General features: G+C 41.9%; 1 pseudogene; it reads right to left on the bottom strand.

Moving 5' to 3' along the window:
* LOC141271436 (uncharacterized) overlaps nt 1–17,099 on the bottom strand; it is a 116,687-nt pseudogene that overhangs the window by 85,830 nt on the left and 13,758 nt on the right.

The following is a 17,099-nucleotide window of genomic DNA, read 5'->3' as shown; positions in this document are numbered from 1 at the left end:
TGAAAATATATATGGTTTCTCCCCTATGTGACTTTCTCTGATGTCTAACATGTGAATTCAGTTTAAAACTATTTCCACAATGTGAAGATTAAAATGGCTTCTATGGAAGTTGAGAGAGCAAGACGCCCACATCATAGCTCCCTTCCCAGCAACTTAAAATTAGCTGAATCCAAGGGGTTTTAACCCTCATCTGCAACCCAAAACACGACTGTAAGAGCCCATAAGGAAAAGGGACTCCTTTGAAACCCTCCTGGGCTCGCTACGCCACCGCAGTGATCTGAGGCCTACCAGAAGGCCTGAAGCAGCAGTCTATACTGCAAGCAGACACAAGCATAGATCGCAGCTGAGACGGGGCCAGGTTGCATCGAAATCCTGACCGGAGGTCGGTACTTACCGCTGGCTCCTGTATCTGAGGACCTGGTTGTCGGCCCTGCCACAGAGCACTCACCAGCTCCGGAGCCTTAAGCGGCGGAGGCTAGTTTCGGTGCTGCGACAGGACCTGTGCGGCCAAATTGGCCGCTGCTGGCGTTGCGGGGAGAAGGGAGGAGGGGGCGCCCGGGACCCAATGTACCACTCACCGGGTTGCTTCCAACTTTGAGGGAGCGGCGGGGCTTCTGTGGCACGTGGAGAGGACAGGGAGGAAGACACTGAAGCCCTCACTCCCCGGAAATCTGGCCTTTGGATATCGTGACGGCGGGCGGTGAGTTAGTGGAAGAGGTCCTGGCCTCCTCGGTGTACCCACTGGGGGCTTATTCCCTTCCCCTCTCCCTCCTTTATTTTTGAGACACAATCTCTCATAAGTTTTGGCGCCAAATCGCCATATTTGTGGACATTCACGCGCAAGTCCTCTTGAATACAGTGGATATACTTGATGGGGTGACCCCCCTTCTTCCTTTGAACCTGTCTCAAGATAACTGTTTGCTCTCAACGCTTGCTCCACTTGAGAACTTTCATACAACAGACAGAGAAATTAAAGAGACCACCATTGACATTCCTTTCTCTGTCTGATCCCCCCATCCCTCTGGGTATTCCCGATCTCAAACAGATTAAATAGGGACACTATACTTTGCTGCATATCAAATATCAAATAACCCGTTTCAAGTGCTTAGAAAAAAAAAGCACTGAAAAATTCCTATTTCTTTTAAGGTGGTCTAAGGATTGTTTTTTGCCTTTTTTTCCACAATACCTATTACCGGTTACACTCACATAGCAATAGTTCTCCCTTGTGGTCATATGAGGAAATATTCAAAAGTTCATAAAGTACAAAATCTCAAATCTCTACTGCCACCTTGAAACTTGACTACAAATTTACAAATCAGTGACCTTATTCACTCCCATTGTATTTTAAACTGGGATACCCCCACAAAATAAAAAATGAATACTTAATCTAAGGATTCCCTACACCTGGCAGTAAAATAGGCTCAACATGAAGCCCGTAATAGATCTGATGAGGAAAAAAGATTGTAGGTGGGAAAAAAATCAGGTCCTACTCAATCTTCATCAACCGGTCCTAAGACTGTAGACAATTTCTTTGTTAATCCTGAAATGCATAAAAGGGAAGATATACTCCGTACGAGACGAACATCCTTAAGAACTATTTCATTTACCCGCGCTACTAGCGCCCCTCCAATCTCTTTAAATAATATTCAAGAAACAATTAATAAAACTCAAGCCACCAGAGATACATTACAAAAGACACCCTCTCCTACAAAATACATGTCTCCAAAACCACAAAGATCTCAACAAAAGCACATAACTAAAGAGACTCTCACTTCCAGAGAATGGGATAATTCCTCTGAAAATCTAGGAGCCACTCCATCTTGCCCAAATCTTACAGAAGGGCTTGACCCTTAGAGCGACTCTCTGAATTCTTCTCACCCCACAGTTGATCTGCCCAAAGGACCATCTATCTCTGAAGAGCTCCACTCCTGCCTTCAACATCTCCCAACAAAAGAAGACTTCAAAAGGTCTTATTTCAGAGGTAAAATCTACCTGAAGATCAGAAATAACAGCAATGAGACAAAATATTAAGTTTACTGCTGAACGTGCAGACTCTCTGGAAGTAACCCATGATGAGACACGTAAACATATGAATCTTATTCAACAAGCAGTTACTTCACATGCTGATGCCCTCAGGATCACTAATCGTCATATGGAGGATCTTGACAACAGGGGACGTAGAAATAATATACGATTGAGGGGCCTTCCTGAAACAGTCGGGACGGAAGATCTCCAAAAATTTCTAGAATCCATTTTCAACAAAATATTCTAGATCTACCACAGTCTAATAGAATTAAACTTGATAGAGCACAACTGGCTATTAAACCAAAGGGATCCTCCTCTTCACCACGGGACATCATATGATGGATTCATGATTTTTCCATAAAAGAAGATATAATGTCCAAAGTACGAAATGCTCGGAACCTAGAATAAAAAGACATCCCATTCCAAATCTTCCCAGATCGCTCCTGGATAACCCTACAAAAAAGACGCCATCTACGCCCCCTTCTCTCTTCCTTAAAGGACTGTCAAATTACTTACAGCAAGAAAAGAAGGCAAATCGGCAATCTTAAAGCTACATGAAGACCTTCAAAATTTCTGCAAGATATTTGACATCTCCATCCTGGACCTCCCTGACTGGGAACTCGGAACCCTACCATCTGCTCCATCTCCAGTGTTGCAGTCAACCAATAAGAAACGCAGAAGACCAGTATCTGCTCAATCTTCCCCACAGTCTGTAGGTAGTGATCCTCCATGATCTCCTAACAACGTGATAATACTTTACTCTCTTAACTACTCTCAAGTAATTTACTATAAAAGTTCAGGGTCATTATGACTCTTTTCCCTCCCTATTATTTAGCATAATGTAGCCTACCATTGCATTTATAATAGCTGAATAATTGCCAGAGTGTTGCTTAGTCCTTACAGAAGTGAAATCCCTCAAGGCCGAAGTGGTACTTCTGCAGGAAACCCATTTTAATAAATCTGGCTCCTTCAATTTTGCATTAAATTATTACCCTATAGTATATTCTGCTACACAAGAAAGAAAGAAAGCCGGTGTAGCAATCCTTATAGCGAAAACATGCCCAATCCAGCTAGTCTCTTCTCATTTAGACCCTAATGGGAAATATATAATCCTACAAAGCACTCTTAATAGGATTTCCCCTATACTATGCAACATTAATACACCTAATACAGCCCAAATTCAATTTTTTAAAAGGATCCTACTCCCGTCTTCTGCAATTATTTTAGGAGGAGACTTCAATATGATGTTTTCTGAACAAAAGGACAGGCTCTCTTTAAATAACAAACCACCTTCTTCATCTTAAACCCACTTATCTAGTGAATTCCGTAAACTTATTCGCAGACATTCTCTCTAGGACTTATGGAGAATTAACCATCCTGAAGACAGGTCCTTTTCTTTTTTTTCTCCGCCTCACAGTACCCACACAAGCATAGACTACTTCTTTGGAAATACCCTTCTCTTACGTATACTAACAGGAGCAGAGTTGGGTCAGGTGACATGGTCTGACCATGCCCCTGAGGAGATTTCGATCACAGACTCCCAGAGACTTAAAGAAACTTTCATGCTTAAGCCCGTTATCAGAGAAGAATTATGTTCCCACTTCCAAACCTGTTTTGAACTCAACAGGAGCTCAGTTTCGTCTGAAGCAATATTATGGGAAGCTCATAAAATCGGTCTTTCGGGGTCATTGTATTGCAATGGGAGCTAGGCTAAAAAAAGATTATAAAGCTAAGCAAGAAGCGCTCTCCTTGGAATTGAAAACCTTGGAGTCAAGACTGACCTCTGATCCTTGCAAACAAATCCTAAAAAAATTCTATATATTAGGGCCCAACTTAAAAATATAGCAATTAAACGAGTGGATAAATTACTTCTTTATACGCGCAACATTACTATGAAAAAGCTAATAATCATCATACACTAGTAGCAAAACAACTTAGAGATCATGCAGAACAATCCTCTCCTTACGCACTACATAATAAGAAAAATCAAATAACATATGACCCAAAAGAAATAGAAAAAATATTTCATGAATATTTCTCACAGCTATGCTCACTACCTAATGCCTTAGTGGCTACCCCTTCTACGAGGGACAATCTTATTCAGTCTTTCCTAAAAACATGTCACCTACCTGTCCTCTCTACGGAGGCAAATTCAGCCTTAAATACACCTATTACGAAAGAAGAGATCTAGGAAATTATACAACACCTACCAAATAGGAAAACTCCTGGCACAGAAGGCTTGTCGTACTTATATTAGAAGACCTTTCTGGAAATACTTCTCCCCACCTTAGTTTCTCTTTTTAAATGGATCTCCCAGTCCTGACTCTTTGATCACCTAAGATGGCCATTCATGTTCAACACTTTGGAGATGTATTGTATAAAGGACCCGTTCTTAAAGGCCATTGAGGGTTTATATTCTACACCCTCTGCTACAATCAGGCTCCCCCATAGTCCTCCCAAACCATTTATAATAAAGAATGGTACTTGACAAGGATGACCATTGTCTTCCTTACTTTTCGTCCTATGTATTGAACCCCTTGCTGCTGCCATTAGACTAAACCCAGATATACAAGGAATATGGGTAAAAGACAAAGAATTTAAATTATCCCTCTTTGCAGACGATATTCTTATAACCCTCATTAATCCCCACATATCTCTCCCTAATTTACATAATCTACTAGGAAAATTTGGTGACCTTTCGGGATATAAAATAAATACAACTAAAACAGAAGCCCTTCCATTAAACATCCCAGAAGCCCAACTAAATTCCCTACATACTAATTTCAAATACCATTGAAAAAATGATTCCCTTAGGTACTTGGGAATTAATCTTACATCTTCGTTCTCAACTCTCTATAAAAATAATTTTCCATCAATATATAAAGAGATCCGATCCCTCTTAGCAAGATGGACGTCCCTTCCTTTAATCCTTTTTGGCCGTATCTCTGATATTAAAATGACTATCCTCCCAAAACTATTAGATTTATTTGAAACACTTCCCACCCCTGTTCCAATCAGAGACTTGAAATCACTCCAAGCAGCCACCCTGAAGTTCATATGGGCAAATAAGCAACATAGAATCAAGCAAACTATCATGTTGACGAGAAAAAGTTCAGGGCGTTTGGGCGTTCTTCATTTTGTATACTATTACTGGGCTACCCACATACAGAGAATCCCAGCTTGGTCATCTAAATCGGCCTTTAAGAAATGGATGGAGATAGAAAAGCTGTGGCTAGCACCTGCGCACCCTAATTCTCTGGTTTGGAACAATCCCTACAACCTCCCTGTAAATGAACTCCTAGGTCCTATCGCCCTAACTAGAGACATATTGTAGACTTGCTCTAAAAAATGTAACATCTACAGATTCAACCCTCACCTCTTTCCTATTTCACCCAAACTTTCCTGATAGTTTGACTTCTCTGTCAAATATTTGGTATTTTACTGGTATATTTAATTTTGCAGACAACACTAATCGACTAACAAGGAAACTCTTCACATACGAAAGAGATGAAGTCTAAATTCTCAGTACATAATCTTTCCCTATTCCAATACATTAATATTAAATATTTTGCTGCATCCATGTTTCTCTCCTTGCAGGTCTCCACTCCTACCCACTTCGAACGCTTGAGTACAGCGGGGCTTGATCTCTGACCTATACAGTATCCTGCAGTAACCAGATGCTGACCTTCTGGTTAGACACCCTTACATGTTTAAATGGGAGAACTACCTTGGGAGATCTTTGGAGGATGTGTATTGGAGACATGTTTGGTCCAGAACACCACTGCATCCTGTATTATATATAAAATATTGCATTTCTGGTATCATACTCCAGAACAACTAAATAAAATGGATTCAACTATCTCCCCACTATGCTGGACATGTAACTCAGATAGAGGTACTATTTTCCATGTTTTCTAGGGATGTCCCCTTGTTGTCCCCCTTGTGGACCAAAGTTCAATCCATAATTAATCAAATTTTTGGTCTGACCCTACCACTAGAGCCTCAGATTTCCTTGCTCAACCTATTTCCACAGGTTAAAACTAAAAAAAGAACTATCAAAGTTATCTTAAGTATACGGACAGCTGCAAAATACCTAATAGAATCACACTGGACGCAAACGTCTCCTACCTCTTTATTGGATTTATATACGAGAATCAAAGATGTTATGAATACAGTTTTGAACTGAATGAAAATAGAATTGAAAAATGTAACCTAATTTGGTCTCCATGGGATACTTTTTGGTTAACCGTAAATTTTTGACTACCACTTTCTCAAACTCAAACAATCCTTCTCCTACCTCCTCTCTACCTTCCCTATCATATCCTTTGTAAGTCTTGTATGTCTCCATCCCTCTTAGATAATTATTCTTCAGACTATTTAAACTACTATATTTCACAGTTCTTTAGTTTTATACTTCTGTGACATACCTGGTGGCGGGCTTGCATAGTGCATCATCTCTCACTACGCAAGATCGCAAACGTGATCTTCAGTCCAGTCTGCTAGCCTTGCTTCTATTCATGCTGTCTGTTTGTCTCTGTTCTGACTGCTTAGGGCGGCGGCCCGGTTACTTCCTGATTCTTGTAGCTGCTGTGGGCACACCCCTAATGCATCCTCAGCCTATTGCTGTCTGTTACTGGATATTTAAACCAGCTTCACTTCGAAGCTGATGCCTAAGCAACTTTAACATTCAGTGTGCTCCTTGTCTCTGAATGTGCCAGGTCCTGTTCTGTTTTTCCCTGCCTGTCCGCCTTCCTGGAGGCTGTATTTCCAGGCCTGTCTGAACACGCTCCTAGCCTGTTCGTCCCGCCTTCTAGGGGCCGCATACCTAGATCTGTTATCTGTGTTTTCTTGCCTGTCTGTCCGCCTTCCTGGAGGCTGTATTTCCAGGCCAGTCTGAACACGCTCCTTGCCTGTTCGTTTCTGCCTCTGGGGACCGTATACCCAGGCTCGTTCCTGTATTTCGCTGCAGTAACAGTTCCTGTTTGAACTGTCTCCTAACCTGTTACTTGTTTTGTCTCTATGTCCGTTTCTTCCCTTTTTCTGCAGTGTCTGAACAAGCACTTGGCTATACCTAGGCTCGTTCCTGTATTCTGTTGCAGTAACAGTTCCTGTCTGAACTGTCTCCTAACCTGTTACTTGTTTTGTCTCTATGTCCGTTTCCTCCCTTTTGCAGCAGTGTCTGAACCAGCACTTGGCTTTACCTAGGCTCGTTCCTGTATTACGTTGCAGAACAGTTCTTGTCTGAACTGTCTCTTGGCCGCTTACCAGTTTTGTCTCTGTGTCCGTTTCCTCTCTTTTTCTGCAGAGTCTGAACCTGCACCTAACTCCTACTCGTTGTCGCTGTACTTCTGTTTGTGAGTTTGGAGTCCACTCGCTACTTCTTTGCAAGTACCTTGTGTGTATCTGGTTCTGCCTTTCCCTTTCAGTCTGTTCCGTGTGAACAGAGCCCTGTCCCCTCTGCTCTGTCTTTGCTCACAGCTTTGGCGGTTTATCTCTGCTCTGCCTTACTTATCGCTCTGGCGGTTTCTGCCCGCTCTGCTCAGCCTTGTTCACCGCATCTGCGGTTTCGCTCTGCTCAACCCTGTCCACCGCACTTGCGGTTTCGCTCTGCTCTGCCTTGTACACCGCATCTGCGGTTTCGCTCTGTTCAGCCCTGCCCACCGCATCTGCGGTTTCGCTCTGCTCAGCCCTGTCCACCGCACTTGCGGTTTCGCTCTGCTCAGCCCTGTCCACCACACTTGCGGTTTCGCTCTGCTCAGCCCTGTCCACCGCACTTGCAGTTTCGCTCTGCTCAGCCCTGTCCACCGCACTTGCAGTTTCGCTCTGCTCAGCCTTGTTCACCGCACCTGCGGTTTCGCTTTACTCTGCTTGATTACCGCATCTGCGGCTCTGAACCCGTCTCCTAGTCTGTACTGGACCCTACCCAGCCTGTGCTCTAACCTGCCTGTTCCTGTATTCCCCGGTGTGGGTCAACAGCCGGGTCCGGGGTCTGACCTGGAGTCGCACCTGGTCCCTCTGCTCGGTTCCTCCCTGGTGCACAGGCGTCGTTAGCCATCGTGCGACCTTGGTCGGATCGGGTAGATACTTAGTTACGCCCCTCCAGGCACTCTCCGGTTCATGGTCCAGTGGGATCACTAAACACGTACACGCCAGTCAGTCCGGGTGGGCATAACAACTTCAATGATTTAATGTTATGCAACTGGTTCAAATGGTCTCCACTGAAACATGATATATGCTTGTATACCAGTACTGATATTCTCTTTATATTTTACATTCTGAAAACTTTAAATTTTCTTCAATAAAAATGTACAATTTAAAAAAAAAAAGGCTTATACGCAATCTGAATTTTCTGATAGAGAACAAGAGCAGTGTGACACTGAGTCACTACTCACTGAAAAACCATAAGACAGGGTAGTCAGGCGGTCCGAGGTCAGACACCAGGAGGGTTCAAAGTACAGAAGAGTAAGACAAAGGCGTGGTCAGGTAAACATCCGGGGTAAAAAGCCAGACAGGTGCATCAAGACAAGGGAGTAAAACAAACAAATAGTCAAAGGTCAAAACTGGGATCACATACCTGAAGTCAGAGAGTGTCAAGAGCAAAAGGGATGAACCACAAGAATAGTCATGACAAATCCTAGGTTCAGCAACAAGGTCAGGGGAAACACAGGGCTAAGCAAACACACCTAACTTAAGCAAAGCTACATCTGACATGGACTGCTAACAGATAGCCACCTAAATATCTTGCAAATGATTAAGGATGGGAAGCACCTGGTGAAACGCCCGCATCTAGACTAGATTGAACAGCAGGGTTGTCAATCAAAATGCTGATGACGCAGCACGCCCCAGGATCAGAATGGATGACTGGACTGTCACTCACAAAACCGACAGTCCAGTACACTCCAGATCCCTTAGGTGGCTGAGCTGTCACTCACAGCGTCCCTCGGCCACAGTCAATGTTGAAACTGTAACAAGTAGTCTTATTGATGAAAGGTTTCTCATATTATGGGCATGAATATGGCTTCTCCCCTGTGTGAGTGTAACAAGAACTGATTTCTGGTTAAAACATTTCCTGCATTCTGAACATGACTATGGCTTCTTTACAGGGTGGGTTGTTTGCTCTTTATCACCCTTTTATGATTTTTAGTTTGCTTAACAGTTTTTGATCAGACCTGTTTCAAATGTTCAGACGGTAGATCTTTGCTTTGCTCTTCATATGCATGTTGTGTTATGCCGTCATCTTCTGCTTTGAAATCTGAAGATATCCAATTTCGTTCTAATCTCCTGGAACAGTCATCTGTCAAAAACATAACCTGTATTAAATGAGATGTCCAAATAAAAGAAATGATCACCTATCCAAAGGATAGCTGAAAAGGTATTGATCGGTGGAAGTTAAACCATTTATACCCGGGTTGATCAGCACAACGATGAATTCTTATCCATGACGAGGCACTTTTATCCCCGTCACAAAGTGGAGCAGCAGGTCAAATGCTGGTTATTAATGTGAGGTAACACATTTTCCTGCCTGTTTTATCATTGTAGCGAGTATTTCTCCCAGTCTTGCCGCGAGCACTTATTGTGTCACCTGTATATTTGCTTATGTTCCTTTCCCTGCCCAGGAGATGTGGTATGTTCAGACCATCTTCCTGCACGGTCAGACAACCATTACACAGTACACAGCAGGGGCCCATTTAAAAGATTATCTCAGCACAGGAACATTTTTTTTTCCCACACATCCAATTGTGGAACTTATTATTTTTTTATTAAAATGTAGTTTGTTCGTGGGACGACCCCTTTTAGGTCCCCCTATCATAAGGCTACAGTCAGCCAAACCCACCAATATCAGTGGATCTGCTGGCTGTCTAATGTGTATAGGGACCTCCTGACATCAGGATGTTGTGTAAGTGAAGAAATCCAGCCTGTTGAATTTCCTTTTGTTTTAAAAAAAATACACCGCTGCCAGAGAAGTCTGGAAACAGCTCTCTCATTGAGAACAATGGAACACTTGGCCGAGCTGTGTGTTCCTATCTATGGAGATGTCCGGAGAAATGGGGGTCGGATGAACGATCATTTGGCCGAAGGCCATTTAATGTGTATGTGAGCTTTTAGTCCTCTGAATTTACAGGTAAAAAGTGGAAGAAGGATTGTTACTATATTGGGAAGAATATTCTAAACTGCATGTGCGTGTGATCTGTGCCGAAGAGGACGAACTCTTATACTATTCTATGTTTTATGTATCAAATAGCATCTACTGCAACTGAAGAGGCTACGACCTCCAGAAAAAATGTTCTGTTGGAATCTCTATTATGAAATATTGAAACAATAGGAAAGCAGAACGTAAAGGCTCAGTCCTGCTCGGCTCATTTCCTCATTGACAAGTGAGGGGGGTCAACTGGCATCATACCTACTGATACCTGGCAGTTCGCATGCCTGATCAGTAGGTATCAGTAGATGAGATGTCTACTGACCCATTTACCTCCTGATGCGGAAATGAGCGGAGTATAAGAAACCCCTTCAGATGGTAAAAAGCGTGCAGAACAGATTTCGGCCAGTCTTCAATATCTGATTTCTGCTTCTTTTTTTTCCTATTTAGACCACTGAGAATGAAAACCATGTGAAAAAAAGTGTCTGAATAGGCAATAATTTTAAATCAGTGATCAATTAGAAGTTTTAAAATTAGGTCAGTTGTGAGAAGATCCCAAATTTCACAGTGTTGACTGGAACCCTACAGCTTTATATATCTGAAACTGCACAGTTAAATTTACCAACCTTAAAAGGATTAATCAGCTAGGGAGGACAGGTCCTTACTTCTAACCCTGATACAGTACTAAGTGGAAAAGTGTTATTATCTGATGGCTCTTTGAGGATGCCGGCCAGTAACTCTCCTTGGGATCAATGCTATCAACAGATCTGAATTTTTTCCTAAAATCTACTCATTATTCGTACCAGTAGAAAGGCAGAAGGCTCATTTATAAGGCTATTCATGTACATTCACCTGATGAAATGCTTTAGCAGAACTCTCCTAGATAAAATCCCTTCCTCAATTTCAGTGTTAGATACTGGGGTTGGACAAAATAATGGATAAACCTAACGTTTTGGCATCATAATCTTCGAACATGTTATAAACATGCAAACCGTGACATATGGTAATGTTTTGTAGTTGATTATTTGTGTTATGTGATATGTGTATGTAAATTAACTGTTTGTTTTGCATTATTGTAAGAGCATTGATGAGAACCTGATACCAATGGCAGACCTCTTGGATTTTCAAAGAGGACAAATTGTTGGTGCTCATATGGCAGGCGCTAGTGTAACAGAAAGTGCCCAAATGCATGGCGTGTCAAGAGGTACTGTCTCCAAAGTAATGACTGCATTTGAAAGAGAACGAAAAACGTCTGCAGCAAAGCACAGGTCCGGCCGAAAGTCGAAGTTGACTGAGAGAGACCGTCGGACTCTAAAGCGAATTGTGAGAGAGGATCGCAAGACCACGGCTCCGAAAATCACTGCTGAGCTCAATGAACACCTACAGAACCAAGTTTCCACGAAAACTGTTCATCGGGAGCTGCACAAATCTGGATTCCACGGAAAAGCTGCAATTAGAAAACCGCTGCTCTCAATGACAAATGTTTCCAAGCGTTTAGAGTGGTGTAGAAACCTCCAGAATTGGTCCCTCGAGCAGTGGAAACATGTGATATTCTCCGACGAATCATCGTTTACCCTTTTTCCGACCTCCGGCCGAGTGTACGTTTGGAGACAGCCGAAAGAAGCATTCCATCCAGACTGCCTTCTCCCAACCGTAAAACATGGCGGAGGTTCTGTGAGGATCTGGGGTGCTATTTCGTCGAGATCCGCCGGGCCAATGATATCCCTTCATGAAAGAATTAACAGCTGAGATTATTTAGGCATTTTGGGCGGCCAAGTGCATCCTATGGTTCAAGCACTGTTCCCAGAGGGGAACGCCATCTTTCAGGATGATAATGCACCAATTCATACAGCTAGAATCGTTAAAGCATGGCACGAGGAACATTCTAATGAAGTTGAGCATCTCATCTGGCCCCCACAATCCCCAGACCTCAACATTATTGAGCATTTATGGTCGATTTTAGAGATTCAAGTTAGACGTCGATTTCCGCCGCCATCGTCACTCAAACAACTGGAGGGTGTATTAACTGAAGAATGGGCTAAAATTCCTTTGGAAACAATTCACACCTTGTATGAATCCATACCTCGGAGAATTGAGGCTGTAATCGCCGCAAAAGGTGGACCTACACCATATTAAACTAACTTTTGTTGATGTTTCAAGGTGTTTCCATTATTTTGTCCAACCCCTGTACACTGACAAGCAAAAGAGTTACAATGTTTTGAACTTTTGACTTTCAGGCTCCATATCTCACCATCCACTACTGCTCCGAACATGAGAATACCATCATTTTATAGACAATCAACATGGCTATCTCATACATAAATTTGACTTTAGCATATGATTAGTTATGCAGATTCTTGTCATGTCACTGCATTTTTACTGTTTTGCTCCTAAAAATCTAAATTTAAATTTTTATTATTTTGTAAATCCACCTTTGGATTTCAACACAGCCTGAATCCTTCAGTCCTCTCTATCAAATTCAAACATGTCCCTTCTACAACCCCTGGCAAAAATTATGGAATCACCGGGCTCGTAGGATGTTCATTCAGTTGTTTAATGTTGTTGAAAAAAAGCAGATCACAGACATGGCACAAAACTAAAGTCATTTCAAATGGCAACTTTAGGGCTTTAAGAAACACTAAAAGAAATCAAGATTAAAAATGTGGTACTCAGTAAGGGTAATTTTTTTCAGACCAAGCAGAGGGAAAAAATTATGGAATCACTCAATTCTGAGGAAAAAATGATGAAATCACCCTGTAACTTTTCAGTTCCAAAACTAACACCTGCATCAAATTAGATCTGCTCGTTAGTCTGCATCTAAAAAGGAGTGATCACACCTTGGAGAGCTGTTGCACCAAGTGGACTGACATGAATCATGGTTCCAACACGAGAGATGTCAATTGAAACAAAGGAGAGGATTATCAAACTCTTAAAAGAAGGTAAATCATCACGCAATGTTGCAAAAGATGTTGGTTGTTCACAGTCAGCTGTGTCTAAAATCTGGACCAAATACAAACAACATGGGAAGGTTATTAAAGGCAAACATACTGGTAGACCAAGGCAGACATCAAAGCGTCAAGACCGGAAACTTAAAGCAATATGTCTCCAAAACAGGAAATGCACAACAAAACAAATGAGGAACAAATGGGAGGAAACTGGAGTCAATGTCTGTGACCGAACTGTAAGAAACCGCTTAAAGGAAATGGGATTTACATACAGAAAAGCTAAACATAAGCCATCATTAACACCTAAACAGAAAAAAACAAGGTTACAATGGGATAAGGAAAAGCAATCGTGGACTGTGGATGACTGGATGAAAGTCATATTCAGTGATGAATGGCGAATCCGCATTGGGCAAGGTGATGATGCTGGAACTTTTGTTTGGTGCTGTTCCAATGAGATTTATTAAGATGACTGCATGAAGAGAACATGTAAATTTCCACAGTCATTGATGATATGGGGCTGCATGTCAGGTAAAGGCACTGGAAAGATGGCTGTCATTACATCTTCAATAAATGCCCAAGTTTACATTGATATTTTGGACAGTTTTCTTATCCCATCAATTGAAAAGATGTTTGGGGATGATGACATCATTTTTCAAGATGATAATGCATCCTGCCATAGAGCAAAAACTGTGAAAACATTCTTTGAGAGAAGACATATAAGGTCAATGTCATGGCCTGCAAATAGTCCGGATCTCAATCCAATTGAAAATCTTTGGTGGAAGTTGAAGAAAATGGTCCATGACAAGGCTCCAACCTGCAAAGCTGACCTGGCAACAGCAATCAGAGAAAGTTGGAGCCAGATTGATGAAGAGTACTGTTTGTCACTCATTAAGTCCATGCCTCAGAGACTGCAAGCTGTTATTAAAGCTGTTTGTTTTTCATGATTCCATAATTTTTTCCTCAGAATTGTGTGATTCCATAATTTTTTCCCTCTGCTTGGTCTGAAAAAAATTTCCCTTACTGAGTACCAATTTTTTTTAACTTGATTTCTTTTAGTGTTTCTTAAAGCCCTAAAGTTGCCATTTGAAATGACTTCAGTTTTTTGCCATGTCTGTTATCAGCTTTTTTTCAACAACATTAAACAACTGAATGAACATCCTCTGAGCACGGTGATTCCATAATTTTTGCCAGGGGTTGTACATGTTCCCAAGGTTGGTACATACTGGTCGACTCACTTGGGTATGCAGACAGTTTTTTCTTCAACTCTACCCACAAGTCTTCGATTAGGTTGAGACCTGGGGACTGTGTGGTCATCTTTATCTCTTTGTCATTGATCCATTTCTTTTCCAATCTCGACGTATGCTTCGGGTTGTTGTCCTGCTGGAACACTATATCGTCCTTTTTGTACCATTAATACTCGAGTGTACCAAGTAACTTGTCTTGTAGGATACTCACATATAGCTCAGCATTGAAACCACCAATGATGCTGATCAAGTATTCAACGCCTTTGGCTGTGAAACAACCCCATATCATTAGGTTTCCTCCACTGAACTTGACAGTTCTTTCAATTACTTGATCCGTTAACCCCTTTTCCCTTTATTTCTTCCAGACCCACTTGCACCCATCAGAGCCTGGTCTATTGTCTTTCGTCTCATCGCTCCAAATCACCCATTTCCAATCTTCTACTGTCCACTTTTTGCAAACTGGAGCCAATGCTTCTTATGACGATATTGAACTCGAACCTTCTTCACCTTTTTTCCAGAGTCACCATTTCAGACTTGTATAACATGCTTGGACATTAGTGATGAGAGAGTATGTTCTGTTAACCCTTTCGCCGAGTATGCTCGGGCGAGTAGTTACAGCTGCTCGGTGTTATGTTTGAATCACTCCCCTGTGCATGATTTGCGACTGTTTGACAGCTTTACTACATGTGAGGAAAGTCAATTTCTTACACATTCCTCACATGTTGTAAAGCTGTCAAACAGTTGCAAATCATGCACACGGGAGCGATTTAAACATAACACCGAGCAGCTGTAACTACTCGGTGCTCGCCTGAGCATACTTGGCGAAAGGCTAACAGAACATACTCGCTCATCACTATTGGACATCTGTGATCTCACTATTACGAAGCATATGAGACACCGCCACAGCCATGTTTGTCATATCAGAACTGATAGATCGCGATGAGCAGACTTGTTGACTTCTATATTTTGCCTGGACGTCCACATCTTGGCTTTTGCATAGATGGACAAACTTCATTTTGTATTCTTCCAACTGTGATGACACATAATGAGCTGGATGCTGCTGCTTCTCTTTACTTGGAAAATCTTCGATTTGGGAATCAACCTAATAACACACTGAGCTATTAGGGAATGTGAAAACAGGTTGTATTTTGTAGTATACAGGAAGAAAAAGATTTTTCCAAAACCAGGAGCAAAACTGTGAAATGATAAGAATCTGCATAACTAATCAAATGCTAAAGTCAAATTTATGTATGAGATAACCAAGATGGTAGTCTGATGTTTGAAGCAGTAGCAGATGCTGAGATATGGAACCTGAAAGTCAAAAGTTCAAAATATTGTTCCCCTTTTTGTTCCTCAGTGTAGCTGGGTTTTAGACATCCTATTGAGAAAAAATGGCTTCTATGTGGATGCATGATCTGTGACTTCTCAGTGGTTACTACTCACCTGAGCAATTATTTGTAGGAATCTCCTCTTTACACTGCACATCACTTCTCACATATTTCTCTGTAGTATTAATATGGGTCAGATCTTCACCCTGAAACAAATATTGTTAAAGTCACAGAAAGATGGAGAAGTCACATCCATGATCAGCTCTAATCCTGCCATCTCCACTGTTCTCATTACACAAGCATAAAACATATAATACTGGTGGATAAAACAAGACTGAACACAAGACCTTCTCGGCCGTCTACACATCATAGCGGAGATCTCATGTCACCTTCTCGCAATCCCTCTGATGATCCTGAGGAACATTGGGATTTTCATGTTTACAGTCCTGTGGAAGAAGAGGATGGGGACATCTCTCTGGTGTTGTCCTCTTACTGGATAGAACTGGAGGAAACACATACAGAGACTGGATTCATTTTTTACATACAGATAATTATATGTCATGTGTATTTAGTCCTGTCTATTACCTGGTGGCAATGTGAAGGGCTGGAGAACCTCCATCAAGACGTCCTTGTACAGATCTTTGTGTCCTTCTAAATACTCCCACTCCTCCATGGAGAAATAGATGGTGATATCCTGATACCATATAGGCACCTGACACATACAAGGATACCGTCATCCCCCGATTCCTAGCATTACTGTATAATTTCCCAGCATTCCCAGCAGTGTCACCTCTCCAGTCAGCAGCTCAATCATCTTGTAGGTGAGTTCTAGGATCTTCTGGTCATTGATGTCCTCATCTATCAGCGGGTGAGGTGGAGGTTCCGTGATTGGGCTCAGGGGTCTTCCCCATTCCTCAGACACAGGGGCCTGACAGCGCTCACTAGAGGTCTTCTTCACTACTGTGTAATCCTGGTTATGGAGAGACACATTAATAAATCTCACTACAGACATTTCCAGAGTCCTCATCTCTCCAGTTCTGTCCATCTGTTATTCCCATAGATAAGAATGATGTAATGTGACGTCATCAGAATCTCTCACCTCTCCAGTAAGCCGGAAGAGGATCTCTAGGGTGAGGTGTAATATCCTCTCCGCCATCTTGTCTCTGCCCCCATCCATCCTTGACGGGTCAATCATAAACATTTTCTTGCATAGAAGATTTCCAATTAAAGGATCTAACATTGTAGGGACCTGAATGGGAAGATGATGTAACATCAAAGAATTACTGGTGATTATAAAGGGGAAACATATGAGGAGATATAACGTCTAGATGTTTACTACCAATAATTAAGAATAATCAATGTGTGGTTACTAAAAATGGTTTCCAAATGGAAACTGCTTCCATCGTCTGAAATCTGA

This window comes from Phyllobates terribilis, unplaced genomic scaffold (genome assembly GCF_046119375.1).
Source record: "Phyllobates terribilis strain yellow unplaced genomic scaffold, ASM4611937v1 Scaffold_5__5_contigs__length_657084704, whole genome shotgun sequence".
Classification (NCBI taxonomy): Eukaryota; Metazoa; Chordata; class Amphibia; order Anura; family Dendrobatidae; genus Phyllobates; species Phyllobates terribilis.
Note: the sequence above shows the minus strand (reverse complement) of the source record. Positions and strands in the feature narration are given on the sequence as shown.